The sequence below is a fragment of the Silene latifolia genome, chromosome 2 (assembly GCF_048544455.1).
Source record: "Silene latifolia isolate original U9 population chromosome 2, ASM4854445v1, whole genome shotgun sequence".
Lineage (NCBI taxonomy): Eukaryota > Viridiplantae > Streptophyta > Magnoliopsida > Caryophyllales > Caryophyllaceae > Silene > Silene latifolia.
Window position 1 is genome coordinate 106,953,868 of NC_133527.1, and position 23,007 is coordinate 106,976,874.

At 38.9% G+C, this 23,007-nt stretch overlaps 2 non-coding genes across 2 annotated transcripts; both read left to right on the forward strand.

Moving 5' to 3' along the window:
• The first annotated feature begins 3,700 nt into the window (after window positions 1-3,700).
• Window positions 3,701-3,807, forward strand: LOC141644453 (small nucleolar RNA R71). The gene has a single exon (XR_012544070.1). It is a non-coding gene; the product is annotated as a small nucleolar RNA R71 (small nucleolar RNA).
• A 15,517-nt stretch (window positions 3,808-19,324) lies between these two features.
• On the forward strand, window positions 19,325-19,431 carry LOC141644933 (small nucleolar RNA R71). Its single transcript, XR_012544533.1, has one exon. It is a non-coding gene; the product is annotated as a small nucleolar RNA R71 (small nucleolar RNA).
• Window positions 19,432-23,007: the final 3,576 nt, after the last annotated feature.

Genomic DNA, 23,007 nt, shown 5'->3' on the forward strand with positions numbered 1-23,007 from the left:
GAGGTTCGGGGTCATACTTTCCATAACTCTTAAAATAACTCGGTTCATCACTAAGACCCAAAATTTCACCCAATTCCCTAAAGGTAATGCGTCTACTAACATTAGCTAGACGAAACTCGAGATTCTCCCTATTCTCAACTTTGGTGACTTTCAAAGAACTTAAAAATTCCAAGGTAAGGGAGGGGTATGTCAATTCCCTTGTTTCAAACAATTTCTTCAACCCCATGGCATTGAAAAAGGCTTTTGTTTGTTCAAGAACACCCAATTTTTCTAAGGTATCTTCACATATGAATTTGGTGGATTGTAATGACTTCATAGAAAACTTGACAAAGGTATTTCTATGGGTATCGGAAATAAAATTTACCTCTGGATAATGCAAAAGTTGATCAATTACCGGAGTAGAAGGTGTTGTTGCTCCCATAGAAGGTTGTTGTTGTTGTTGCACTTCCAAGTTTGGTGTTGCTACCACCATAGCCAATGCTTTCTTTGTTTGAAGGGCCTTTTGCCTTTGTGAGAGTGCCTTAGCCTTTGGTGCCTTTGTTGCTTTTGTTGCTCCCTTAGTCCTTGCCATTGATGAACTAACCAAGAAAAAAATGAAAAATCTTCAATTTGTAGTATGCCCAAATCGATTTGAAGGTGAAAGGCTTTGCCTTTATGAAATCAAAAATCGACTCAAAGGTTGAAGATTTTGTGCTTGGTTTTGATTTTTGTTGAAGAAGGAGTGATTAATTTGTTGTTGGAAGGATGGTTTGATTTGATTTTGGTGAATGTTGTTGAGGGTTTTTGTTTTTGTGATGGAGAGGATGAGGGTTTTGATGTTGTGGGTAGTGTTTATGAATGAATGAATGAATGAATGAATGAATGAATGAATGAATGAATGAAGGTGGGAGGGGTTTTAAAGAGACCGAAATTTTCGAATCTGCAGGGGCAATCCGTGCGGATTCTGCCCAATCGTCGGATTCTCGCTCTTTCTCGAACTTTGCAAAACTCGCCTAAAGACGGGCGGATTTGTGACAATCCGCTCGGATTTGCTGAACACGGGACGGGCGGATTTGCTTAAAGACGGACGGATTTCAGTCCAGAAAAATTTTGCTTGTTTTCCTCAGCTGCAAAGACGGACGTCTTTCTTACAAGACGGACGAATTCTTTAAGACGGGCGGATTCTTCACAGGGGCGCGCCCGGATTCGATCCACGATCAAGAAATTTTCAAAATTCAGCTCGATTCGGGAGGGGCGTCTTTTACGCAATACGCTCGGATTCTTCAAGACGGGCGGATTCTCGAATCCGCTCGGATTCTTCCCCGTGTACACGGATTCGATTCCATCCGTGCACACTGCATTTCCCATACCGTTCTTTCATTCTTTCTTCAAGTCTTGTGTTCGTCATTGTGGGGGCACCACTAAGGCATGGATAGCCTAGGCAATTGCCATCCCCACACTAAGCTAAAAGCACTACACATCAATTGAAATCGTTAGTCCCTCCCTCACTTCTCTCAAACATGACAATTATTTTGATCAAAGTAAATAAAAATCCAAAGATGACAAAAATGCAATACAAGAATTGAAATGTAAGTTAGGGGGTTAGAAATATTTACAAGTGGTGGTTTAGGGAGGACTCCACCAAACTCTCATTCTTGATGAGATGTCAAGGGGGCATGTCCAAGGTGTTGTTGATGTTGCTCAACACCTTGAAGAAGTAATCAAAAGCTTGTTCATTATCATGGTAGAGGTTCTCAATAGACCGTGGCCCTTGTTGTTGGTCTTGATCGATGGCATTACCAATGTAGGGATTAAAAATCCCTTCAAATTCGTCGTCCCAAAGACCACAAACTTCATTGAGTTGATCATTGAAAATCTCTTGCTTAGATGGAGACAATTCTCCCAATTTCTTCTCTTGGCCAATGAGGCCATCCTCTTCTTCCTTGGTTGATTTTGATGAGCTTTGCAAGCTCTCCTTGTCACAATTCACTTGCTCTTTAAATGGAGCATCTTCAATTTTCTTCCTCCATTGGAGTTCCGATTTCTTCCTTTCATCCTTTCGGCTATAATGATCAATCATGAAACATGGTTCATGCAAACGAGGAGCTCTCATAGTCTTGTCAAGATTAAAAGTTATGCTTTCATCTCCCACTTCTAGAGTGAGCTCACCATGTTTCACATCAATCACCGCACCGGCGGTGTGTAGGAAAGGTCTTCCTAGGATGATTGGAATGTTGGAATCTTCCTCCATATCAACAATGACAAAGTCCACCGGGATGAAAAACTTCCCAATTCGCACGGGGACATCTTCCCAAATCCCTAACGGTGTCTTCGTCGATCTATCGGCCATTTGGAGTGTGATATTGGTGCATTTAAGCTCTCCCATCCCCAACCTTTTACTTACCGAGTACGGCATGACACTCACACTAGTCCCGGATCCTTTAACTTTGGAGGTGAACTCCCTTGAAGTATTGCACTACTCACCTTAGTGAAGGCGATAGTCTCAAGCTTCCGGATCGACTTCTTCTTTGTGAGGATATCTTTCATGTATTTCGCATAGGCCGGAACGTGATTGATTAATTCCGTGAAAGGAATTGAGACTTCTAAATTCTTCACAATTTCCATGAACTTTCCAAGTTGATCATCAAATTTGGGCTTGGCTTGACGACTTGGAAAAGGAAGTCTAATCACAATGGGCTCCTTCTCCTTGGCCTTGTCTTCATTTTTCTTTGAACTTTCTTCTTTTGATGATTCTCCATCTTTGGAGTTTTGCAAGCTTTCTTCCTTTTCACTAGCTTCCACAACTTCATCCTCAACTTGCTTCTTCGGTGCTTCATACCTTGTACCACTTCTCAAGTGAATGGCACTAACCGTTTCATGTCTAGGGGGATTACTTTGAGGTGGTAATTGCCCCTTTTGTCTTTGTGAGCTTGAAGATGCTAGTTGAGTCAATTGTGTTTCCAACATCTTGGTGTGAGCTAGAATGTTGTTGATGGTGGTTTCCTTTGCTTGGCTATCTTTTTGCATTTGAGTGAAAAATTCTTGTTGATTCTTTTGCATTTGGAGGACCGCTTTTTGGACTTCAAAGCCTTGGTCATTTTGGTGATTGTATGGATTTTTATTTTGGTAACCTTGGTTTTGATTGTAAAAGGGTCTTTGATTTTGGTTTCTCATGGGTGGTGGAGTGTATGTTGTTTGAGGGTTTTGAACATTTTGGCTTTTGTATGAGAGATTTGGATGGAATTTGGTGTTTTCATTGTAAAAGTTGGAATAAGGGGTACCACTCTTGTACGCTTGGAAAGCATTCACTTGTTCATTTGTTCCCCTACATTCACCTTGGTCATGTCCCAAAGTTCCACAATTCTCACATATCCCACTTGGGATTGATGAGGATGCCGTCATGGCATTAACATGATGCTTTGATGATTTTGAGTTTTCCTCAAGTCTAGCCATAGCTTGTTCAAACTTCAACTTGATTGTGTCAATGTGAGCACTAAGTTGAGCACCTAATTGAGTAACGGAGTCCACTTCATGCTTTCCTCCTATAGTAGCCTTGCGAGGTCTACTATATTGTGAGTTATGGACCGCCATTTCCTCAATCTTGTTCCATGTTTGATTGTCATCAACTTCGGTGAACATTCCATTTGATCCCATATTGAGAATGTTCCTAGAATCTTCATATAAACCATTCCAAAATTGTTGTACCAAAAACCATTCCCTAAGTCCATGGTGAGGACATGAGCGACAAATTCCCTTGAACCGCTCCCAAGCTTCATACAAAGACTCTTCATCCCTTTGCTTAAAACCCGTAATTTGAGCTCTTAGCATGTTAGTCTTTTCCGGTGGGTAGAATTTTTTGTAGAAAGCTAGAGCCAACTTCTTCCAAGAATCTATTCCAAGGGTGGCCTTATGAAGGCCCTTCAACCATTGCTTCGCGGTGCCGATTAAGGAAAAAGGAAATAAGACCCATCTAATTTGGTCTTGAGTCACGCCCGTTTGAGAGATTGCATCACAATAGTCGCAAAAGGTTTCCATATGAGAATGAGGGTCCTCACTAGGCATCCCCCCGAATTGGCTCCTCTCAACTAATTGGATGAAGGCGGACTTGGCAATAAAATTTCCAGTTAGATGTTGCGGTGTAGGAGTACCATTTGGTAGATTCTCCTCGGTGGGTACGGAGTGTGACGAGAATTTTGGCATTGTAGGTGGATTTTGTGGGGTATTGTGTAATGGGTTTTCTTCTCCTTCTATTGCGAAAGGATTGACAAACTCACTAGTGGGTTGGACAACTTCACTAATACCTCTTAAATTCCTCCTAACAAGTCTCCTATTGTTCGTCAAGGTTCTTTCGATTTCACGGTCAAAAGGTAACAAATCACCTTGTAACCTTCTAGACATGCAAAATATCAAACAACTCGAAAATAATTAGAACAAACCTTGAGGAGTTTTACTTCCTCAAGGCGAAGAAAGACACAACTAATAACAATAAAAAGAAATCTAAATCAAACAAACACCGTCCCCGGCAACGGCGCCATTTTTTATGCGATCCCGCGAAGTGTTCACAAATTAAGATGTGGTCGTTGGTCACGGTCGAATCAAAACACAATTTATAGCTCCACAAACAACTCTACAATTAGTAAAGAGGCAAGTAAAGGTCGGATCCCAAGAGACGGGAGTTGAAATGAGATTTCTATTGCAACTAGCGGTGTCTAAGGGGTGTCACAAATTGGGTTGATGTAGAAGGTTACTAAACTAAAATAGCAATGAAAATAAATAAGCAAGATGAATTAAAGGGGTGTAAACAATTGATTAAAGGCACTAGGGTGTCATGGGATCATAGGGGAATCATGGGATATGATCATACAAACATGTTCTCAAATTATAAGCAAGCAATTATTGTTGTGATGGATTGAGTTGGGTTATATCTTACAATCCTAGGAAAGTTTGGGTCCCGGAGCCGAATCGATTAGATTGTACAACACCTACAAGTCGACTTAATCTTCCCTACTCAACAACATGCATGGTCTAATGAGACTCGAGTTGGGTTATATCTTACAAGTCTCATTGAAAAGATAGAAGATGATAGTAAATGCAAGGATTCATAGGCTTAGCATTTCATCAAATATAACATGTGCATGAGTTGAGATCAAAACAAGCAAGCAAATAAAACATGAAAGAATATTAATTTAAGCATGAATCATTCCCCATGTTGGTTTCCCCTAATCACCCATTAACCCTAGCTAAGAGACTACTCACTCATTATCATGTTGATCATGCTAGCAAGGTTGTCAATCATACCAACAATATGAAACATGATGAATAAATGAAAGTAATTAACAATAATTAAAAAGGGATTAAGAGATTATACCTACTAATGATTCCAATAATAAAGCAAAGATAAAAGAAGTACTTGAATGCTTGATTGAGAGGTTGTCAATCTCCCAACAATAACCCAAATAATCTTCAATTACCCAAAATAAAGGATGAACAAGAGAGAGATTAAAGAACTAAAACTTGGATTAAAACATGATTAATACTTGATTACAATATTAAAGAGAGATTTGATTGATATTAACTACACTAATTATTGATAAGAATAACATGCTCCTCTAATTAGACTAATGGGGTATTTATAGTGGAAATTAGGGAGGATGCATTAGGGTTAACTAAGGGCTAAACTAGTAATTACACTTTTTAAGTTGAGCAAGGAGGAGCCGGTATTTTCTGAGAGAAGGGCTTCTTTCTTCTTAGCTTGGAGAAGGCAATCCGTGCTGTGCTAGAATCCGGGCGGAATAGGGTCGGGACGGGCAGATTCTGGCGTTGGAATCCGAGCGGATTCAGGGGAATCCGGGCGGATTGTGGAGGGGGAATCCGAGCGGATTGTGGCAAAGCCGCTCGGATTGTGCTGCTGCGGGACGGACGGATTGGTGACAATCCGCTCGGATTGTCTGTCAGCAACAAATCTTCTTTTCTTCTTCCCTTTTCTTCATAAATTCCTTGGGGATTCAAGGATCCTTTCTCAACATTGCTCTTCTACTATAATATGTACAAAGGCCTTCTAATCTTGTCTCTCCTTGATGCTTGGTCATTGAATTCGATCAATTTAGTCTCGTTTTGCCATGAAAATGCAAGATTCTTACTCCTTTCCTACCAAGGGATCAAAATCTCAAAGAATATGCAAAACAAAGAACTAAAGATAAGAAATTTCCCAAATAAGCACTAAAAAGCATGGGAACAAGGCTAATTCGGGGGCTAAATATGCGCCAATTATGGTCATATCATGTACTCCGGTGCTTCCTCCAACTCAGTTGTGTTACAAGGAGAAGTTTCCTTCTATGTTGTGGTTGTCGACGAGCCAAGTGAACTTCCTCCTTGCTTCTCATGGTGTTGATATGTTGGCTCTTATAAACATCTTCTCAAACCGCTTGGATGTCAACATTTCGGAGGTGGCTAGGAGAAGGGCTCTTGCCTTTTGCCTAGTAGTGCATGCTTACGTCCTTGTTGATACTCGGAAGAAGCAGGGACCAAGATGGTATGGTAGCATGACCCTTGTGTATGTTGTTGAGCAAATGGAGCACGGATTGGATCCATCGTGGTTGGTGCTTGGTGAGATTGTCCAAGCTTTGGACAAGAAGGGTTCTTGTGGAGAAGCTCCTTCGTTTAGATCTCAAAAGATCCTCCAAGTAGGGCTCTTGGAGAGGCTAAGGTATGTTGAGTCTCCGGTTGATGCTTCTTCTTAGTCCTTTCGTCACCTTATTATGAGGAAGAAGTTATATGCGGATATATATGCGTCCACCGAGGCCTATTGGACCTATAAATTGGTGGAGGAGGGCGGTCCTCATATCCGTTGGGTGGTGGTCGTGGTAGCACTTGAGGTCCTTGACGGGGTTGCCTGCACCGACCGCTTGTTCTTGCTCTTTGATGGTTGTGGGCTTTAAGGTTGCTTTCTTCATTTATCCGAGAAGGCTTATGAGGCAAATTGGCCGCTAACAAAAGGTGCTCGCTCAAGACACTCTCGTCCAAGAATATGTTTTTCGAAACTTCGAGTTTGTAGAGGTTTTCGAGAGGTGGTGGGCCACTCGGCCGACTTGGGAGGTACCAAACCCCGCTTCAAGGACATGGGTGACTCTCGTTTATGTCAAATAGTCAGGAGCTCCAACCTTGGAAGAAAGGTCAAAGTTCCGCAATGATGAAGTCGTCGACTTGAAGTATAGGGACGTTGGTAAGGCAAATCGCGCCTTCTTTGACGACTTTGGCGATGATACAAGCCCGGATGTGGTGAGGCCACCGAAGAGGAGGAGCTTGGGTCCCAAAGAGGCGGTGAGCCGCATGTGGGCTCAACTTGGGCCGAGCATCTTTTAAGAGGCTGGATGCCGTTGCCGTTGTGGATCCGTTGAGGATTCGTTCCGAGGAGGAAGCCTATGCTAGGCGGGCTAGCAAGAAGAACAAGGGAAAGATGTAGCCCGAGGGAAAAGGCATGGGTAGAATGGAAGAGTAAAGACCTCCATTACCCGCTTTATTATTATGTTGTATTAGTGTTTGTGTGTTTTTATTATGTTGTATTAGCTATGTATTGTGTGTTAGTGCTAGAACTACTATGTAAGATGTTTTGGTCGACATTCTAGCTTGGAAGTCGTGGACCTTCTTAGCTTTATTTGTTGTCAAGTTTGTAATCCTTCTCATCATTAATTAAATAAGAGGATTGTCTGTGTTAAAAAAGTGTTGTGAACATTCATTGTTTCTTCCATCCATCTTGTAGAGGTAATTCGGTTTGAATTATCCTAATCATTACACGTGTGAAGGGTATATTTGTTGGAAGGGAGAAAGGCTTTTTTTTTGTTTTTTTTGTTTGTGTTTTTTTTTGTGGAAAATGGAATGTTGCCCGCCTTTTTTGAAATTTGTATGGGTTATTGTTTTTTTTTGTTGGGATGGTTGTATCCTTCTTTTGTAAGAAAGGATTGCTTATGTATCCACCTGAAGAGGTGAAATCAAACCATGCTCGTAGTTCAGGTGTTTTGTTAATTTTTGTTTGGGGTGTTGTGGTTGTATCCTTCTTGCATATGAAAGGATTGCCTACGTAGTCACCTAAAGAGGTGAAATCAAACCATGCTTGTCGTTCAGGTGTTTTATTAATTTTTGTTTGGGGGTGTTGTGGTTGTACCCTTTCTGCGTAAGAAAGGATTGCCTATGTATCCACCTGAAGAGGTGAAATCAAACTGATGAGGGTGTGGAACGTCGTCTTTTATCCCTATCAATCACTATTTATAATCTCAAATAACTAGTCTTAGTAGAGTGGTAAGTAAAGGTCGGATCCCAAGGGACGGGTATTAGATTAAGTTATCGATAGTAGAAAGTTATGTCTTAGGGTGTCACAATTTGGGTTGAGTTTGAGGTTTGAAATCTAAACTACTTAACAAAGGAAATGTAAACACATGAAAGTAAAGTAAAATGGGGTTTCAAAAAATTGATTAAAGCACTAGGGTGTCATGGGTTCATAAGGCAATCATAGTGAGATCATACAAATAAGTTTCATAGATGCCAGCAAGTTATTGTTGTAGTGGAATCGAGTTAGTTTATGTCTTACAATTCCTAGGAAGATTTGGGTCTCGGAGCCGAATCGGTCTAGACTTTACAACACCAACAAGTTGACTTAGTTTCTTCCTATTCAACTATATGAATGGTCTAACAAGGCTTGAGTTAGTTTATGTCGAACAAGTCTTGTTGAATCGATAAGAGATTCATGCTAGGTTGTCAATCAAGCATTTCATCAAGCATAACATGTGCATAAGTTGAAACTACAACAAGGAAGCAATCATATGAACTTATTAAGAAAAGATCTACCCCATGATTAATTCCCCTAATCCCCTATTAACCCTAGGTAAGAGACTACTCACTCATGATCATGGTAAACATGCTAATAAGGGTGTCGATCATATTAAGAAGACTAAACATATTCAATGAGTAAAGCAATAAACAATAATTAAGCAAAGGATAAAAGGGATTGTACCAACTTCGGATGATCCAAATAATAAACAAAGAGTAATTGAAGAAAACTTGATGAATGATGAAGAGTTGTCAATTCTTCAATAAACCCAAATAGTCTGAAAATTACCCAACTAAATCTAAGAACACATGAATGATTAAGGAAAGATTAAGACTTCATTAATATTGAGTTGTGTAATAAAACTTGATTAACTTCGTAATTACCTCTACTAAAACTCTACTAAATCTTGGTTAAGAAGTGGTAGTAATCTCCTAATATAATGGAGTATTTATACTAAGTACAATTATTAGGGTAACTAAGGGCTTAAATGACGATTAAGTCCCTAAGATGAAGATTAATGACTTGCAAGTCCCTAAGGAGCCGCTCAACCTAACCCTGTTGGACGCCCATAATGTATTGAAATTTGCTCGTCCTGTTTGTGGGACGCTCGGGCCGTGCCTTTGGGACGCCCGTCTCGATCCTCAGGACCGCTCGGGCTGAGCTACGGACGCCCGTCCCATAGGCCAGTGTGGCTTCTTATTCAATTTGCTTCTTCAAGATCCGTGGGTATCGTTGAGGAGCCTTGGGGGTCCTTCATCATTGCCCAAATACTTGTTTTATTGACTTAGGCCTTTAGTATTGGTCTCTTCTTTGTTGCTTGGTCGTTAGATGCGATCCATTTAGCTCCATTTTGCTCCATATATGCAAGATTAGCATTCCTCTCGTACCAAGGACACAAAACCTCAAAGAATATGCAAAGTAGGAAGATAAAGATAAGAAACGACCCTAATGCATGCAAGAAAGCATGGGAACGAGGCTAGTTCGGGGACTAAATGTGTGCAAATATGAGTCACATCAAATATCCCCAAACCGAACCTTTGCTCATCCCGAACAAAGAGGTGACTAAAATTATGACCTTTATTAATACTACTATCGGATGTGAGACAATTAGTGGGTCTCACTCCGCCCCTTCAAATATGGTGATGCATCCTAACATTTAAGCACACAAGATTAAGTAAAGGATGCATCTATAAAAAGAATAGCCACTTTCCTTATCTAAGTGGCGGAAATCACCTACAAGGGAAGCAATTCAAGGATACACACTCCACCATTGATATTAGTTCTCCTAGTTACTAAGTCCAAGAGGATACAAAAAAGTCACCCTCAAGTTGTGTTAAACTAGGTTACCTTTGTCCACAATTTCTAAATGATTTTGTTAAGAGCCATGTCCTTATGGTGTTAGAAAACACTGTAGGATCGCAGAATTCTTCCTCTTGCCTAGACAAGAAGAAGGGTTGTCTCCTCTCGACCTTGCAACAAAGGAGGATCACCAATAGATAAAAGGGTTTCAAAGTACATGAGTTTCATGACGGTGGTTATCTATTTGGGTTTATTTCCCCCCATTTTTGTAGCATTTGACGATTAAGAACATTATGCCATTTCTTTTGATGTTTGGCATTTTCAACGTTTTGCATTTCTTTGAACATTTTTCAAAGTATCCCCATTTGTAGCATGGGTACTTCTATTATAAGCACGGGAGTTTATTTTTGCTCCTCATTTCGTTTGATGCAATTTTGCAAACTCTTTTGACATTGATAACTTGAACTCAATTTGACATTTTTGTGCCCATTCCCTTTTTGTTGAAAAATTTTGATGATAAAAGTGTAAGGACGGTTGCATGGCATCAAGGGTCACCTTGGAATAAACGGTAGCCAAGGAGTTATCACACCACAAGGTACTCTTGACTAGGCTTTAGTCCATGGGTCAAAGGATACTAGTATAACACAACCTAGGGTGTTTTGAAAGTATTCTAGCAAACAAAGTCTCAAGGAAAGAAATTATCTACAAGGGCCTTATATACACTTGTCAAGCTTCCCAAATAGGCATTTTCACAATTTTTTCTAATATGAAACTACATGCCATGATGCAACCATCATATATACAATTCTAATGCATATGCTTCTATCAACTAAGATGCCATATAAACTAGATGCAAACTCTTAACAACACATTGTCAATAACATATAAAAGGAGGAAGGAGATTTGGAATGATTATACCATGCGGTCTTCTATTTCCTTCATGCCTCAAATGTAGCGTAGTCGGACCAATGTGATAAGAGAGATAAACAAACAAATAAATATATAAAATATATACAATTCTACACTACAAAGGGAAGAAAATGTTTTTGTATTTTTAAATTTTTCAAATTTTTATCATTTTTAAAGTAAGGGTTTGAATTACCCATCCCCACACTTAGAATGGACATTGTCCCCAATGGACAAAACAATAGGGAACTAGTTTTTTTGCCCATGCGTTGTACGGATATTAAATATAGACATATAGTACATCGTTCATGTCTAAGATTTTATGTATGCCGCATGACCAACAAATAATTCCCGTTAACATAATATTGACATAAGAATAAAAGAGTGTTTGATTAATAAAATACTTTTTTTTTTAGGAAAATAAAACCAATATGAAGTTTATATATATATGATACTTGGACTGATAATTTTTAGAATTTGTTCATTAATGCTTGTTTGGTTTTCAATTGGTAAAGGAAACAATAATATCTACTCTGCATAATCTATTCAATGATGCAACAAATCTTCTTCTTTCGAATAACCACCATAATTTAATCATTGCTGGATCAAATTGTAATTATGTAAAAACATTTAGAGGTAGTTAGAATGTTATATCTCTCAGTCAAACTATAGAAGTACGTTTGAATGTGAAGCAAATTCCGACGAAATACTACATGGCTAGGGCTGCTTATGACACCCCCTGGATCAAATTGTAATTATGTAAAAACATTTAGAGGTAGATGTGAACCAAATTCCGACGAAATACTACATGGCTAGGGCTGCTTACCACCCCCCCTCTCTCTCTAGCAATAGTCTTGGCCCCCATCTTCTCATTTGAAACTAAAATTTTCACGCAAACCACTCTTTCTCTTCTCTATTCACACACATGATCTAAAACAATCTCATCCCTTGAAACATCGATCCTTGTCTCCGAAACTTATCTTAAATTTATCCAACCATATGAAAAAACTAAACCTCTACTTCTAGAAAAATCCACCATCCAATGTAAACTAACCCTTGCTCTCGACAATGTTGTTTTTTTAAGAAAATAAAACCAATATGAAGTTTATATATATGATACTTGAGACTGAGAGTTTTTAAATTTTGTTCATTAATACCTGTTTGTTTTTCAATTGGTGAAGGAAAACAATAATCATTGTTGGGTCAAATGGTAGTTAGGGGTGGGCATAATCCGGCCCGGACCGGAAAAACGGACCGGTCCTGACCGAAATCTAGTGGACCGGGACTGTAATTAAAAATTCTGGTCCGATCTCCGGTCCACCATTTTCTAAGATTTCGGTCCGGGACAGGTATTTTCCGGTCCGGACCGGTTTGAACCGGAATTTTATTATTTGCATTTTTTTTCTTAATATTATATTTTAATCCGGTCCAACCGATCCGGTCCGGTCTTGGACCGAAATTTTTTAAATCCGGTCCGGTTCCGGTCCATAATTTTTGTCGATTCCGGTTCGGGTCTGGTTTGGTCCGGTTTTGGACCGGTGCCCACCCCTAATGGTAGTTACGTAAAAACATTTGCATGTAGTTAAATGTTATATCTCCCGGTCAAAATATAGACCTACCTTTAAATGTGAACCAAATTTCAATGCAATACTACATGGCTGGGGCTACCTATGACACCCCCCTATAACAATAGTCTTGCCCTCCATCTTCTCATTTGAAATAAATTTAAGCAAGTTCAAATAAGTTAGCTAAAAATTATAAATCACAAATTGTACGAAGCAGTATAATCATTTTTTTTATTAATATGAAATAAATGTCATAATGCGGTAGAGAACTATAGAAGAGTTGGCAAGTACATGACCCCCTTTTAGGTTTAAATTTTTTCATTTATTTTTATATTTTTTCCTTAAGGTGGTTAAAGCATCATATTATGCATGACGAATATGTCTTACCTTCCCCAATTCGTATCTCTCCCTAAATTATAGTGATGTTGTGCTCAATTTACACAAATATATATATATATATATATATATATATATATATATATATATATATATATATATATATATAGCATCAACAATAATTAGTTTGCTCCATATAATTGAATAGTACCGTTTTTTACGCATGTAAATTTATCAGAAGAAAAGTTTGTGAGAGACGGTCTTCACTATGTTAGGGAAAGACTACTCTTACCCTTTTATGTGTTTTTCATGACTTTTTTTTAATGTTGATCGTTGCTTGAATTGAATCTTAACCTTATACATATTTTTATAATAAGTGTATCTAATTTACCTTCAAGCCTTAATCAAATCTATTTTATTACTCGTGGTACCATTTTTACTTTAAATTGTAAAACAATCGCACAATAAAGTTTTTCAAAACATTTACTCATTTGTCATAAAATGATATTTCGATTCGCAAATTAGCAACAACTTTCTTTATCTTTTAATACTCCTTGAAAAATAGATATCAAACTTTGTACTTATCATTAATTTGTGAATATCTTATTTAAATTTTGATTAATATACTTTTATATAATGACAAATGAATGTAAATAATATTATAATAAATTAACAATAGAAGTTGAAGTGTATTGTGAGGGAAATAACTTTAAAATTAGTAGGAGAAATACATATGACATTTGAAAAATAAACTTCGTATTATGTATAATTAAATATGACATTAGCAATAATAAAAGACGTAGGGGCATATTTCAGCGTTCATTTTACTCTTTACATGAGTAAATTCCATGCAGTACGTATTATGCATGCACATTTGTCACAATCCAGTTTGGCCTAGGGCCTTTTAGCCACATAATACCTTAGTTTTTTAATCGGAGGTTGTTATAAAATTGGATATTATCGATATATCAAAGGTTTTTTTTCCTTCTAATTTAACAAAAAGTGAACAAATACTAATGAATAATTTTTTAATATTAATAAATTGTAGATAACTAACTTATTTCCTGTTTCAAATAATAAAATTGTAAAATAATTAATTAATTCTCATTTCTAATAGGAAAGTCATATTCCTAATTATAATAGAAAATTTTTAAATAATTATTATCTCTTAATTCTAATAGTATAATTAGGAAAAAAAAGCCTTAATAAATTGTTAATTTATTTCCTATTTCTAATAGGAAAATTGTAAAATAACTAATTAATTCTCATTTCTAATAGGAAAATTATATTCCTAATTATAATAGAAAAATTGTAAATAGTTAATTATCTCCTAATTCTAATGCTAATAGTATAATTAGAAAAAAAAGCCTCCTTTAGTTATATATATTGATTATGCAAATGAATGATATGAAATGTTGCATGATTCTACACTAAATGCACACTACATGTGAAGTATTTACATGTGAAGAGTATATACAAGTGATACAACCTAATCTAAACCAAATGATGCATGGTTTCTATTGTCTAGAGAGCTATTTGAAATTAACTCGGGCTGCATATGAATGAACTTCACCAAACCGAACAAAACACTATTTCTAGCGCAAAAATAGGGAAAATTTATTCACAAAAATGCAAATGCAATGCATGATAGGTAAGTTGTCATTTTGGATTCTTTATGGCGGGAGCAAAAAAAAGATATTAACCTCAATGTTACCGAGGTGTGAGTCCTTTGGTGGTACTAGGACACAAAAACTCTTAGCGATCAAAGAGTCCAAAAGACTCTCTAAATGCACTAATATAAATGTTATACAAGTCAAAAAATTTATGTAAACATGATAAAAACAAAGCAAAAGGAGGGGTAGAAGACTCGCAACGGAATAGGTTGAAATGCTAGCATAAGCCATCAACCCCGTATTTGTGTCGTCCTCCTTCATGCTTTGTCAACCATTAACTTTCACTCATCTCATCATCATCATATCCCTCCATGGACCCGGAGGCATCATCATCATCATCCTCTTCTTCTTCACTTCGACTTGAACTTTGCTCTTCATCATCAAGGTTAAACCCACTACCTTCTCCATCATCAACGACCTCCTCAATCTCCCTAGCTTCCCGAACATTCCCTTCTTCATCTCTAGAAGCTTGAGGAAAGAACACTTTCCTATCCGCCTAATCCGGCAAAGAACTCTTGGGATCAAGGAGTCCTTGCCTAGCAAGATGGTAAAGTGGTGGATATTATATGTAATAAGCGTTCACCCAATCATTGAAGTCTTCTTTATGGATATGCTTCATGAATTCTACCAAGTAATCATTGCCCGTCACAACACTAGGATCACTTGTTGTGAACTCTTGGTAGGCAAAGGAGTCAGGAGGTACCACTAAGGAGGAGGTTTATTCATTTGGACATTATTATTGTTGTTTGATGATATTCTTGGCATTGTTTGAGACGGGGAGAAGATAGTTGTAATGGCGAGGGTTGAAACGGCAAATTTTCCTGGTTAAGATAATTGAATCGGCATCCTTGATCACCTACTCATATCCTTGGGCGAAGTTGTCATGTTTTACCCAATGAAACCTTTCGATCAAAGTGTGCATGGGAAGGAGGTTGCCACCTTTAACCGGTTTGTAGGTTTTGTCTTCATTGAATTGTGGGTTAAAGTGCTTTGCCAATCTTATTATCAAGCCTCTATTCACAATGAAACCCACTTTCTCTTTTCCTTCCTTGAAGTCTAACCATCTCTTAATCAACAATTGAAGGATATTGTACTAATTCTTTTATTTCCCTTGGGCATTCATCTTGGAATCTAAGTAGGTGAGGTCGAGTTCGGTCATATGGGTAGCTTATTTCCTAGCAATCAAGGTGTTGGAAATGGATCTATGCCAATACCGTATACCCGGATGATGGATATACAAGGAATTACACTCTTTAAATGTAGTCAACTTCCTCCCGAAAATCGCCTTCCAAAGTGGCTTGGCATCAAATTTGTCGGGTTTCTTGTCAAAATCCCAAAGATCCTTAATTCCAAAAACCTTTCTGAACTCACCCTTAAATATCCTCCGACTCTTGTTCTCAAGACGGAATACGACATATTTCCGAGTCTCTACCTTATACTCCTTCAAAGAGCTTATGAACTCCAATGTGAGGGCAGGGTATATTAATTCATTCATTTCGAACAAGGTAGACAATACCATGGACTCGAAAAAAGCTCTTGTTTGGTCTAGAACCCCCGATTTCCCCAAGGTATCATGGCATACAAACTTAGTGGCGATAATTTTGTTCCTAGCAAAAGATTCAAAGGCTTTTATATGATCATTGGAAATAAAAGTTACCTCCGGATAATCTTTTAGTTGCTCAATCTCCGGTAAAGTAGTAGTAACTTCTTCAACGGCCTCAATGACCCCCATTTCTTACTCCATAACTTGTTGTACAACCACTAGAGCATTGGATACTAGAACCTTTCGCCTCTTGGATAAAGTTGGGGCTTTGGGCGCTTTGGTGTTGCCCTTTGTCCTTGCCATTGTTGATTTCTCTTTTAAATTTGTGTCAACAACCCTTGAGTATGCTTGAATGCTCCCTTCTTCTTCCAATTTTAATCAAATTTGCAATAAATTTGGGGGCTTTCGTATTTCACCCTAACCCTAGAAATTTTGATTGATTTTGTGAAGATTTTGGTGTTTGAAGGTCTTCTTGTTGACAAGGGAGTGATTTGTTTTGATTATGAGCAAGTTTTCAATTGATTTGGATGAATTTGGTTGAGAAATTTGTGTTTTTGGATAATAGGGTTGATGTTTGTAGTGAGGGAATTTGTTGTGTTTGTGTTTGAAGAAGAATAGAAATGAAGAATGAAGAATGGAGTCCCGTGTTTTTGGTCATATAGCAGGTCGGGACGCTCGACTCATATGGGGACGAGCGGTTTTTGAATCAAGGATTTTGCTTATGCTATGGGGGCGCCCGTCCGAAGCTTGGCTCGAGCGGATCGATAGCTGGGACGCCCGTCCTGAAGCCAGCTCGAGCGGATTCTACTGCAATTTATTTTTTTCTTTTCTTCCTTGCTCTAGCCCCCACGAGCTCAAGTCTACCCGTGGGATCACTTTCCTGCAATCCTTGCTTCTTCATTTCCTATTCCTTTGTCATGAGGTTGCACTACAAAGGATTGGCCAAACTAGGAAATTGCTTTCCCACACTTAATCGCCAAACACTACACATTAGAATCCCTCCCTCACTAGCTCTCTTGTTACACAAATTATACAAACAATGCATATAAAATGCAATGGAAAAATTGAGTAATATACAAGTTAAATGAAATGCAAGTTAAGAGGTTGTAATATTTACAAATGGTGGTTTAGGGAGGACTCCACCAAACTCTCCTTCTCTTGAGATTTATCAAGGGGATAAAGCAAGGGCGTTGGTTATGTTGCTCAACGCCTTGAAGATGTAGTCAAAGGCTTGTTCATTGTCATGATAGAGGTTTTGCATAGACCTTGGCAAATTGTTGTCTTCATTTATGTAGTAGACTGAGTTAAAGAGGTGACAAGGATCTACAAAGCCTTAATCTAGAGTCATAGTATTTCTAATGTAAGGGTTAACAAGTCCTTCAAACTCGTCATCCCATAGACCACATACTTCTTTTGCTTCTTTCCCCATGTTGGGAGGATCATGAGTTGGCAAGAGCAACTCTTCTTCTTTGTCATGGCTAAAGAGGCCTTCATCAATTATTTTCATGAGGAGTGAGCTTTGCAAGCACTCATTGTTGTTGTGAAAAATTCCATGCTCTCCAAATAGAGCCACTTTAACATCATCAATATCTTCCTTACAATTGGGCAGTGTTTCTTTGCCGTCTTTGCTAGGATATTCATCTTTCATTTGACCCTTGAATGGTGATTCCATCTTCTTCTTTTCACCTTTCCGGCTATAGTGATCAACCATAAAGCATGGCTCAAACAAGTTGGGAGCTCTCATAGTCTTATCAAGATGAAAGGTGATTGTTTCATCACCAACTTCAACTGTGACCATTCCGTGCTTTACGTCAATCACCGCTCCGGCGGTGTGTAGGAATGGTCTTCCTAAAATGATTGGAATGTTCGAATCTCCCTCCATATCAACAATAACAAAGTCCACTGGTATGAAAAACTTTCCAATCCTTACTGGCACATCATCCCATACCCCAAGTGGTTTCTTTGTTGTTCGGTCCGCCTTTTGTAGGGTCATGTTAGTGCACTTGAGCTCTCCCACTCCTAGTCTTTAATATGGCATGACACTCACACTTGTACCTAGATAACATAGTGCTTTGTTAATTGTGGTATCACCAATGGTACATGGAATGGAGATGCTTCCCGGATCTTTTAGCTTAGGTGGGGAATTCCCTTGAAGTATGGCACTACTTATCTTGGTGAATGCAATGGTTTCCAACTTCCTTATGGACTTCTTCTTGGTAAGGATATCTTTCATGTATTTTGCATAGGGCGGAACATGGTCGATCAACTCCGTGAATGGGATGGAAACCTGAAGTTGCTTCACAATCTCCATGAACTTTCCAAGTTGCTCATCAAGCTTGGGCTTGGCTTGGCGACTTGGAAATGAAAGTCTAATCACGATAGGCTCTTTGTCAACCTCTTTGGCCTTCTCATCAGTTTTCTTCTTCACTGAGTCATTGGTAGTTGGCTCTGCTACCTTAGGATTTCTCCTCAGTGGTTCCATCACATCACTTTGCTCGACAGTTTCCTCAATAACATCTTCTTCAATTGGCTCCTTTGGTCCCTCATATCTCGTGCCACTCCTCAAGTGGATGTCACTAATAGTTTCATGTCTTGTAGGAGGATTGCCTTAAGGAGGTAATTGTCCTTTTTGTCTTTAGGAACTTCAAGAGGCCAATTGGGACAATTATGTTTCCAACATCTTGGTATGAGCAAGGATATTGTTGATGGTAGTGTCTTTGGCTTGACTATCTCTTTGTATTTGAGCAAAGAAATCTTGTTGGCTCTTTTGCATTTGATGACCGCTTTTTTAACATCAAAAGCTTCGTCATTGGATTGATTGTAAGAAGGTTTGTTTTGGTTGAAGTATGGTATTTGAATAGGATTTCTCATTGGAGGTGTGGTGTATGTTGGTTGAAGATTTTGAAGATTTTGGCTTTTGTATGAGAGGTTTGGGTGGAATTTGGTGTCAATATGGGATCTTAGTTGGGCACCCAAATTGGCACTCAATTGTGTGACGGAATCAACTTCATGTCTTCCTCCCCAAGTAGGTTTTCTTGGCCTACTATATTGAGAGTTATGAACCGCCATCTTCTGTATCTTTGCCCAGGTTTGGTTGTCATCAACCTTGGTGAATCTTCTATTAGAACCCATATTGAGGACATTCCTTGCATTTTTATACAATCCATTCAAAAATTGTTTGACTAGAAACCATTCACTTAGTCCATGATGAGGACAAGAGCCACATGTGTCCTTGAATCATTCCCATGCCTCATATAAGGACTCTTCATCTCTTTGCTTGAACCCGTTGATTTGGGCTCTTAATGTAACACCCCCATACTCCAAGTGCCTTACCAGGACCACTCAGGTATAAGGATGCCACCATCTCGGTTACCCGAGGCATGATAATCATAAGACAATGAAGAAACATACTTTATTAAATAAGTTTAAGTGATTACATTATAAAACCAAAGCTAACAAAAGGAATTACAAGGTTCTCATACGGTCTACAGCTAAAACTATCAAAGCTACTAGACTTCGTCGGACACGGAAGACTTCTAACTGCCACGTGATGACTCATCCCAGCTATCCCATACGCGTCATATCACACCTGCTCAATAACTGCTCACCACCCCCGAATGGATCACCACAGTTTTTAAAACATTTAAACGGGGTCAGTACTAATCACACAATTCAATACATATATCAACAATAAGATAAACAGACAGCTGAACTGTCACACACACACACACACACACACCACCAACTCCCATCGTCTCAATACTGACTGTCCACTGGACCAGCCCTGCCAGTGGGGGACCGCAGCCGTTCCCACCTAAGCCCCGCTCATCGTACCGAGCGATAACCCTGTCCATTAATGTGCACATCCCCTTTCGTGGCGGGTTCCACGAAGGGCGAAACTAGGGCGTGAGATCACTCCCGCAAGTGACCCCACTCAGCCGAGAACGCATCTCGAGAACCATCACAAACACAACCACAATCACAATCACAATTACAATTACAATCACCATATCAATCAACTAACTACAACACATCACCAATATCCCATTATGGGACTAATACTGAGTAGGAAATCCTACCTGGATAGCACAACACGCAGACGATATCTACAGCTGTCTCAAAACGCCTCTTCTATGAACTCTCCTCCTACCATACAACACATAGATACTACTATTCAAATACTATTCATAAAAACCCCCAATTCCTAAATTAGGGTTTCACTAATCTTAACAAAACATTATATAAATTACATTAAAAGCTTACCCTCGACGCAAGGAATCCAACGACACAAACTACGATGCAAACCGACCGTCTGAACTCCGGGAATTGTCAAGAACGCGATTAGGAAGAAGACAAGTTGCTTTCTCTCTTAAACAGGTTTTAGGTTTTGTAAAAAGTGATTTAGAACAAAGACGAATTGGTTTAAATACCTTAATCGCGTAATTAACAAAACCCGAGAAAACTCCCCCGTAAAACCGGACACTCGATCGAGTACCCAAGGTACTCGATCGAGTACCCCCTACTCGATCGAGTACCCCGACTACTCGATCGAGTACCCAACAGTCGAAACTATTTTATTTCGCAACTTGCCCTTACTCGACGTAGTAAGGGCTACTCGATAGAGTACTCCAAGACTTATAAATACGGAGTATTACAGTCTTCCCTCCTTAAAAGGAACTTCGTCCCCGAAGTTCAACCCATACATAAAAACAACCATACCGACTCGACCAAGACACAACAACTTAGCTAAGGACTCGAGAACTCGACCGAACATAGAACATGAACTCTTACCCCCATTCTACCAACTATGTTTACTTCCACAACATGACTCACTATATCGTATCTACCACATATATATCTTTCACGACACCAACTCCATACATAACCAACTACCATCCTCTAATGCTGCTAGCTCCATAATATCATCAACTATCAAATCCAATACCAAGACACTCATAGACATCAAACGGGATGTTACATTCCACCACCCTTAAAAGGAACTTCGTCCTCGAAGTTTACTCACACTCATAACATCATCCTCCAACTGTTAACATTATATAAAATATTCCCCACTCAAGCATCACACTACTACGAGCACAGCCATGGCCTTTTATAAGTATTGTCCACAAAACAAATCCCTCCTTTACGCTACGCTAACACTCTACTTCCAATTATATTACCGCATGCACCACCATGAAACTCTCTTTTATTGCATCCTACTCCTCTTAAGACAAATGTTACGTCCTCGTAACTCGCTAATACTAAACCCTTAGCTATATTATCTCATTATCCTCATCACCACCCTATGTCAAAGATAATCGCCTATAACCTCATTTCCATAATCACTCCTATTTCTCAAGGCTCTCTTACTTCAACAGTTCTCATACTTCAAATCAATCTGCACACCCCTAACCTATACCATAAGGCTCGTAGCAAAATCACCATACTAACTCTCCATTATTACGCCAACAACATACCTCTCTCTACGTAAGGCACTTATCTCCCGGAAGCATAACTCACGGTCCGCACTCGTTACGTACACGCACACTAGATCCTCAAGTTCTTTCTTTCATTACCGCAAAATTCATACACACTTAACATGACACTAATTTCCCCAACACCCTACACTCACTGTCTCATCAAAAGATTATGAACTACCTGCCGCTTTCGGCTCATTACAACACATGATCCACGAATCATTTCCCATTACCATGTCTACCGATGTCTCATCTGAAAACAAGATCAAAGTTACTGTAACAACCTCTCACAACCGTGTCCCATCAACAGATTATCACTTTCCCATGACCACAACGAAACATATACAACTCTATTTCACATCATACTCTACCTCATTCCCAACTTAACCTAGTAACGAAAACATAAATAAGCAAGACAACCGTCTATCAAAGACAAAATCCGAAACTCGTAGAGAGCAACATCAAACAAAACAACAATCTATGTATAACTGGTATGTACTTTCGAAACTCGAATCATAATCACCCCGCCTACTCCACCACAACCGGTGACGGCATCACAACGCCGCCACCAACAGCCACACCGTAGTGCGAAAATACCCGCATCACAACACTAAATATCGAGCCCGGATCACCACCCGAGGCACCACAACCACATCGATAGACATCACAACTACATACGATTCCATAAATACTGCCTCGGAAATAACCTTTCGGACAAGGAAATTTACTCCAATCCACTTTACTCTATCACAACGCAACATATTATATGAAATAACAGATAAGCATCTCATGAACATCATCTCTACCATTTCACGGAATACACGTGTGTTATTAATACACATAAAATTATAACTAGCCATGTCAAATTAATCAAGTTATTACCTTTTTGGATATCATTCAATTAAACTACCGTGTCCAACATATATATTACCGAACATTCATAAAATAGCTTTATAATTATCACACCGTACCACTTCTTGTTAGGTCAGAACCTCACACAAACATTTACACATATCATAGACCCGTAATCACAACCAACTAGTCAATCCTGACCACGTAAGTTACCACTCAACAAAGGTTACCTGCTGTCCGAGCTTAACTCGCATGCCCCTCATCACATTCTTCCATTCGCATCACCAGCACCTTCTGCCATACATAACCATACAGCTAACACTCATTATGAGAAACCACCTCCTAAGACTATGTCTTATACTTCCTGACAACCAGACTTTTATCAATTCAGTCTTTACAAAATCAGCCTCTTTAGAATTGCCACTTTTCTAATATACACTTTTCCTTAACCACTAGTCAAAGACCATAACACTACCACTGTTCGGACATCAAACCTCTTCACTCATCTCTAAATATCATGATTTCTTTTCTATCTTTGGTTAACATCCCAAAC